General features: G+C 35.0%; 1 pseudogene; it reads right to left on the bottom strand.

Annotated features, from left to right (window-relative positions):
* Positions 1 to 4,349: 4,349 nt before the first annotated feature.
* The window catches only part of LOC105980203, a 92,258-nt pseudogene continuing 88,042 nt past the window's right edge, over positions 4,350 to 8,565 (bottom strand).

The raw sequence follows: 8,565 nt of genomic DNA, 5'->3' as shown, positions 1-8,565 counted from the left end.
GGAGCATCATTATGTATATCATAACATAATTTATTCACTGACTAAGGAACAGATCAATCTGAAGTCAAATATCTTTTATTAATTTACTAATCTAAACATATTCAGAATCATTTATGTCATGGTTGGCACTCTAACTAAAATATTCAGTAATTACTTATACAAAAAAGTCTCTTTTACTTGCAATATTGATTAACACAGTTTCATTTCATAAAACTTACATTATTTACAAATCACAAATCTTAGATTAATGTCATTCATAACAGTTAAAGTATTTGCAAATCCAATATACTTATAAATGTATAGCAGTGATTGCTATTTTATGGAAACTATACTAGTATTTGCCCTTCTCAAACTAGAGCAGGGTCATTGTGACTTTGGATTGGGCTTCTCAACTACAGATAGCATCAATTGCTTCAGTGTCCAAAAACAAAGGATCAAAATAATCCATTTCTTTGTAGCACTGACTTCACTCCCATACTCAGTCTTTGAGTATTTGTGCTCTTGAATAAGATCACAAGAATTAGATGTAAATTCCTATAATGTACAAGATAATATTGTTAAAATATATATTTCATAATCTAAGAGAGAATGTTATATTTTATGTGGCTGTAAAATGACTTTTCAAATATCAACTGTAAGTTTAAAATGTAGGCACTCTTTTTTGTATTTTCAAATCTAATAACATTACTATGGAAAATACCAAAAACTAGGAAGAGTAAAAAAAATAATAATCTCAAGTTTATCCTAATATACCACTGCCTTTGGGAGCATATTCTCTGCTCAAATAATCATGATATCATATTACAAGTTTTATCATGATAAATATCACATCCAAAACATCAATTGAATAGACAGTTTAACCCATTTCCTCACTACTGATTTTAATAGAATAAAATATCAATTTAATTATTTTTCATGATATGTAGATAAATGGTGTCTATGAACCCAAATAAATCTCACATTTTTCAATACTAACTAGCAATAATACTTTCATCGAGTGGTGTCAACTTTGTCTGTTTTTAAACTATAAGCTATGCTCTGGATCATCTCTATAACCAGTTTGGAAAATAATAAGAAATATGTTATAAGTTTAAGTTGAAAAATTATGAGATTTATAGTTAAATATATGCCTTTATAGGTCAACTTTCTTGTTGGAAAATATTTTTTCAAGAAGAATTTATTTGAGAGGTTTGACTATGTATGCCAATCTTCATAACAAGAAAAGACATTTTTTGAGATTTCCACCAAGAAGTATAAATGAAAAGGCTCATCTTTATCAATTCCTCAGTTTTATTATCAGCATTTCTTTTTTTAAATTATCTTTTTTATCACTTTAGGTAGTTGTACAAAAGAGTTACTGCTATACAATATATCTTTTTTTTTATTGTGACAATTCTGTACAGAGGGATTATAATTACATGGGTAAGGTAATGAGTACATTTCTTATCAAGCATTGTAGCCTCCTCCTTTGTTTACCCTTCCCATCCCTTCCCATCTCCCACCTATCTCATCCTCCATTTCTCCACACCCTCTCACCCCTCCCCCCAGCCAAAGTTGTAAAGTTCGTTTTTCGACATAAGGACTTATACATATCATTGTTGCAATGGGTCCACCTGTCTCCCTATTTAAAAAATTTGTTTTTGCCCTTCCCCTCCACAAATTATACCAACGTCAAATACAGTGAAAGCAGGGGTTATACCGTGGGGGAGGAACATACAAAACAAACAAAAAAATCATCTGATAAATATGTTAGAAAAATCACAAGAAAGAAAAACATTTGAATTCTTATCTTGGGGTTCATTTCACCTAAGATCAATTTGTCTGACCTTTTCTGCTTGTCTCAGACATATATTAGTTATTGCAAATAAGGGAAACCATGGGACCTATGTTTCTTTGGGCCTGCCTTATTTCACTTAATATAATTTTTTCCAAGCTTTTCATTTCCTAACAAATGGGGCAATGCCATTCTCTCTGATGGAGGCATAGAATTCCATTGTATATATATACCACATTTTCTTGATCCATTCATCCACTGAGGGGCATCTAGGTTGGCTCCATATCTTAGCTATGGTAAATAATGCTGCAATAAACATAGTTGTGCTGGTAGCTTTAGTGTGGTCTTATTTGTGATCATTTGGGTAAATGCCCAAAAGTGGGATTGCTAGCTTATAGGGGAGCTCTATGTGGAGTCTTTTGAGGAACCTCCATACTGCTTTCCAAAGTGGTTGAACATGTTTACTCTCCCACCAACAATGCAGTAGGGTTCCCTTCTGTCCACATCCCCTCAAGCATCTGCTGTTATTAGAGTTTCTGTTTATAACCATTCTAATTGGGGTGAGGTGGTATCTTTTAAAAAAATTTATTGTGAAAATACCATACAGAGGGGTTACAATTACATGGGCAAGGTAATGAGTACATTTCTTATCAAGCATTGTTGCCTCCTCCTTTGTTTCCCCTTACCATCCCTTCACATCTCTCCCCCCCCTCACCCTCCACCCTGCCCCTGCCCGGCAAACTTGTAAAGTTCGTTATTCAACATAACCACTTGTACATCTCATTGTTGCAATGGGTCCACCTGTAACCCTATTTAAGCGATTTGTTTTTGCCCTTCCCCTCCGCAAATTATACCAACATCAAATACAATGGAAGCAGGGGTTATACCGTGGGGGAGGGACATACAAGGCCAACAAATAAAACATTGTATAAATATGTTAGAAACAATTGCAAGAAAGAAAGAAAAAACAATTTGAATCCTTATCTTGGGGTTCATTTCACCTAACATCAACTTATCTGACCTTTGCTGCTTGTCTCAAAGACTTAAAGAGAACTTCTCTGAAGAGGAAAGAAGGATGGCCAATAGACACATGAAGAAATGCTCAACCTCGCTAACTATAAGAGAAATGCAAATCAGAGCAACAGTGAGATACCACCTCACCCCAGTTAGAATGGCTATAATCAAGAACTGTAATTAAACAGTGGATGCTGGAGGGAATGTGGACAGAAGGAAACACTACAGCATTGTTGGTGGGAATGTAAACTTGATCAATCAGTTTGGAAAGTAGTATGGAGGTTCTTCAAAAGACTCACATAGAGCTCCCCTATGACCCAACAATCCCACTTTTGGGCAGTGCCCAAATGATCACAAACAATGCTAAAGCTACCAACACAACTGTGTTTATTGCAGCATTATTTACCATAGCTAAGATAAGGAACCAATCCAGATGCCCCTCAGTAGATGAATGGATCAAGAAAATGTGATATAATATATATATATATATATATATATATATATGTATATAATGGAATTCTATGCCTCCATCAGAAAGAATGGCATTGCCCCATTTGTTAGTAAATGGAAAGACTTGGAAAAAATTATATTAAATGAAGTAAGCCAGGCCCAAAGAAACATAGGTCCCAGGGTTTCCCTTATTTGCAATAACCAGTATATTTCTCGGCCAAGCAGAAAAGGTCAAAAGCTTTGCACATATGACCAGATAAGATGATGTTAAGCAACATGAAGCCCAAGACAGGGACGCAAGTGTCTTTTTTTTCTTTCTTGCTATTTTTTTAAGGTACTTAAAATGTACTATGTGAATTTTTTTGTTTCTTTTGTAGGATCCTCCCCCACAGTAAAACCCCTGTTTTCACTGTATTTGATGTTGGTGACCTGCATTTTTGTATACGCTTTTCTAATTTGGGGAGGGGAAGGGAAGAAACTAAATGTTTAAATAGGGATATAGGTTGACCCATTGTAACAATGAGATGTACAAGATACTGTGTTGGAAAACGAGCTTTATAATTTAGGCAGGGAGGGGAGAGCGGGGAGTATAGTTGTGGAGGTGGAAAGGAAGGGAGGGTAGGGAAAAAAAACAAAGGAGGAGATAACAATGCTTGATAGGAAATGTACTATTACCTTTTTCCTGTAACTGTAATCCCTCTACAGTATTTTTACAATAAAAACATATTTAATAAATAAAAAAATCAGAACAAAATGTTAAAATAAGGCATTTCTCCATTAAAAATGCCCTAACTCAAACATTCCAGTTAAATAATGGACAGGTGTGTTTACTCAGTTTTTAATTTATTTGTCTGGATGCTTTCAAAACTTCCTTCACAACCAATTTAACTCAATGACATACTTATTTATTGAGCCCATGTTTAAATTTGGTACATTATTTCCTAATGTTGACACAAGTTCTTGAACCTTCCTTTATTTTTTGGATACTGAGGAAATGTTGGAGGCATTCGCTTAAAGAAAGGTGATGCACAGATTTTAGAGGCATCTAACAGTGATCCCTGGCTTTTGGTGTTGATGAATTTTTGTGAATCTAAATCTAATAGTTTCTAATTCAAGTGTTAACTTCAGTCACTGTGACCAGGTATGTAGGTTTCACTGGGATAAGTCCATCCTCGCTGTAAATTTCCAAGGTAACTGGATATTGTGTAACTGGAAACTTAAAACGTGGAACCTAAAACACAAATTCCACAAATGTATGTAAATTTTCCATATGAAAATTCATTTTGTTTCCTGGTGAAGAATCAGTGTGTATTCAGAGGAGCTATTCTAAATGAAGTTCCCGGTAGGATTTACACCTTTCAGGCCTGAACTAAATTGCTCAGGACTTCAAAGGCAGTACACAAACACTGAAATTTATAACTTTCTGTTGGCCCTTTTTTTTTGTTTGTTTGTTATGGGGCTTGAACTCTGGGCCTGGGCGCTGTCCCTCAGCTCTTCAGCTCAAGGCGAGCGCTCTACCACTTGAGCCACAGTGCCACTTCATTCTCTTACTTGTTGGTTTTGAGGAAGTCACAGCCACTTCAAAGGCATCCTCTTGATGAAGAACTGTGGAACTGAATGCAGCAGACAACAGGCAGAATACTCTCTTGATGTTTCAGAATGCATGACAGACCTCAGGTGCACAGCATCGTTGCATCCTTGTGAATGACCGCCAAGCAGAGCATGCAGCTTGGCAGTGTCTGCACTGCCGACCTACAGAAAGAAATTATGGGATAATATACACATTGGTGTTTTACATTAAATGAAGGGAAGGTTCCAGTTTGAGGTCAATCCAGAAAGAAAGGTTAGGAAAAATCCATCTCAGTAAAGGAGCTGGATGTACAAGCCCATAACCCAAACCGCTCAGGGGTAAGAGGATCATGTGACCAAGTCAGCATAGGGAAAAAGCAAGACTAAAAATTAGCCTCAAAAAGACAAAGCTGTAGATCTAGCTCAACTTACATAGCAACTACAGGTCCTTGATTCAAACCTAAAATCTTAAGTTAAAAAAAAAAACACTTAAAAGGGGGCTGGGAAGGTGGCTGAGTGGTAGAGTGCTTACCTTGCATGCCTGAGGCCCTGGGTTCGATTCCTCAGCAGGCCCAGAATTCAGTCCCCATGATCGGACCCCCCCGAAAAAAACAAAAAACACATGAAAACTAACCTGTTCCTCTCAGAATTTAGATTTTATCCTAACTTGATATATCTTTTAATCTTAGCCAAATACTATCACCATTGGAGGTGAGACTTTCAATTAAAATAGGTAAACTGTCACCGTGTTATAAATATCACATTTAACATGATATAACTTTAAAAGTATTATGATCATGGTTTATCATATCTAAAAAATCTCCCATCAGTTTCAAGAAGGTGAACATTAGATAAAAAGAAACCAAAGCCAAATCCAATCACCTTTATATAACAGACCGAAGTCTGTCTATTATATAATAGACAGAAGTCTAGTTGGGGACAGAGAGCCCCAGATCTATGCCTCAGTGATGGCATAGTACTGGGATCGCAGTAATATTTCCATCACATTAGGATTTGAAAATAACTATGTCTCTCACACAGCTTTTAAGTCTAAGTTGCTCTGCAGGCAGAACATGGCTATTAGTTCTATGTTTTCTCACAGAGCTGCTTTGCGTGTTAATGAGATCATGACTAGTACTTCCTTTGAGCTCTTTGAACTAAGGAACTCTATAAATAAAAGACCCTATTATTTCACCACTCTTGTAACTCATTGAAGAAATGGTCCCTGAAAATACGGCCTTTCACTTGCTCTGTGTGTAAAAATCTCCATTGCTTGGCATGGGAAGGTTTGTGGGGTATAATTACAGGAATCTGCCTGTTCTGTAGGCTATTGTACCATAGCTCTCTAAAACATTTCTGAAGAAAAAGAGATGTGAACATACACCCACACTGAAAATGGAAGTCATTTTCTCTAGATGGCCACATCTTGCTTCTTCAAAAGCCTCTTCTAGGGTATTCTGAATCTTAGATGTTAAGAAACTGTCCCCAAAGAATAAGTATCGGGGCTTCCTCAATAATTCCACGAGTACTTTTGAGATTCATGATGACATTCACATCTGAATTTTGTTTGGGGAGCTTTCTTTTGTGTTCTTTTGAATAGAGAGAGATTAAGAGCACTGGTGGCACAATTAATCTCCACAGGCCTAAAAGCTTTCTACCCTTTTCCCCTATTTCTGTTCAGTTTATACAAAACTAATTGTTGGTGATGAATAGAGACAAAACTGTGATGTTAATTCATGTACTTTTCTTCATCTCCCATACTACTATATTCCATCATAGATACAGTTTATTAAGTAAAATACAAGTTTATAATTTAGTGGGGGTGTTGCATACATTTTTTATGTTTCATACTAAGTATGGGAGAATATCAGAAGACACTAATGTTTGAAAGCATTATTATACATTCTATATTTCTTGTAATCCATTATAGCTTTGTGTTCTTTTTTGTAAATAACTTGATATATTAAACGATGACTGACATTTATTTACTTAGATTCTAGTTTCTGGAAATTTATTGCAGAATGTATTTATGTATTCTCTTCAAACCACTTACTGGCTTAAGTGCTCCAAAGAAGGCTTTTTATTGTTTCCATACTTCCAATATTCAATTTCTGTAATCCCCCATATTTTGAATGCATTTTGATGAAGTACTCAATCTTGTGATGTATATTCTATAATGAAACACAACTCATGTACAAGAGTTCACTTATATCTGAGTGTATTAAACATACTTAGAAGTAATCAGCTTTCCAAAATCAGTTCTCAGATAGCAAGGGAGCCTTCATTTCATCAACCTGGTTTTTTTTTTCTTATGCTGAAAATCTATTTTAAAGGGCACAGAAGATAATGAATGTGAATTTAGGAAATAACAGACTCTAAGACAACTTGGAATCCATTTTTCTTAAGTATGAGCATCACATATTCTTGCTATTCTAAAACAGTCCAGCTGTTCACCTTTGTAATAGACAATCTGAATTCATGAATTTGCTTTTTCCCCCTCCCTCCCTTTTCTATCTTATTTCCTTAACTTATTTAAATGTCGCAGTTTTAAAAAAATGAGAGTGTTAAATTTTTTCTCAAGATTTTCTAAGGAACTCTTCAAAATGACCAAGTTTTGTACATTCCAAATGTTTTCTAAATTTTGGAGCAATATGTGTATAATATAAAGCAACCTGTAGGAACACATGTAGGCTATTGAACATTTATATGTGATCAAAATTTTACAAAACAAAATTTGTGATCCATACCAAAACTTCTGAGCAAATTTAGGATAATGTAGTACTTGTAATACTGATGTTCATTTGTTTGGTGGGAGGGCTAATAAACATATCTACAAAAATATTTTACTTACATTATAAATAATGATTATAATGGCCCAATGATCAAGTAATTATGAGTGAAATAGACTGCATGTAAATTTAATCCATATACAAATAGTAATGTGATATTTTCTATCAAAACACATGATAATTAATATGGTTTAAATGATGTTTTTTAAATAAATAATTTCATTTTTATGAAAGAAAACAATGATGCAAGAACCCACAGATATAATTTTAGATTTGAAATGTCTCTAAATCAACAATGATAATTAGCATGTTTATTTATTTTTAAATAAGTATTATTTTATGAAATAAAAAATTAACATCAACGTAAACTCATATATTTCACCAAGAGTGAAGACTGTCAGACATACTAAATATGCTCTTCCCCAGTGATGGGAAAGAACGTTTCTGTACATTAAATTCTAAAGAATGCATGTCTGTTTTCCATGTCCACAATTTTTCTGTTTTCCACATACTTATAATCAACCTGCAAAATTTTGTCTTTAATTACAATTGTCACATTGTCTTATTCAGGATAACACATTTATATTTATTTTAACATACTGAAACTATGCATTTATTCTATCCCCTCCTCAAATACATAAACATGTTTTATTTAATGACTTATGACTGGGCACCTGTGGTTCACACTTGTAATCCTAGCTACTCAGGAGGATGAGATCTTAGAACACAGTTTAGAGCCAGCCCAGGCAGGAAAGTCCATGAGACACTTTATCTTGAATTAAAAATTCAGAAGTGGAGGTGGTTAATAGGGTAGAGCCCTAGACTTGGGCAAAAGAAACTCTAGCCATGAGTTTAAGTCCCAGGACCAGCAGAGAAGGAAAGGAAGGAAGGAAAGGAAGGAAAGAAAGGAAGGAAAGAAGGAAGGAAGGGAGGAAGGAAGGGAGGAAGGAAGGAAGGAAGGAAGGAAGG

Source organism: Dipodomys ordii, unplaced genomic scaffold (genome assembly GCF_000151885.1).
Source record: "Dipodomys ordii isolate 6190 unplaced genomic scaffold, Dord_2.0 Scaffold8, whole genome shotgun sequence".
Taxonomy (NCBI): domain Eukaryota; kingdom Metazoa; phylum Chordata; class Mammalia; order Rodentia; family Heteromyidae; genus Dipodomys; species Dipodomys ordii.
Note: the sequence above shows the minus strand (reverse complement) of the source record. Positions and strands in the feature narration are given on the sequence as shown.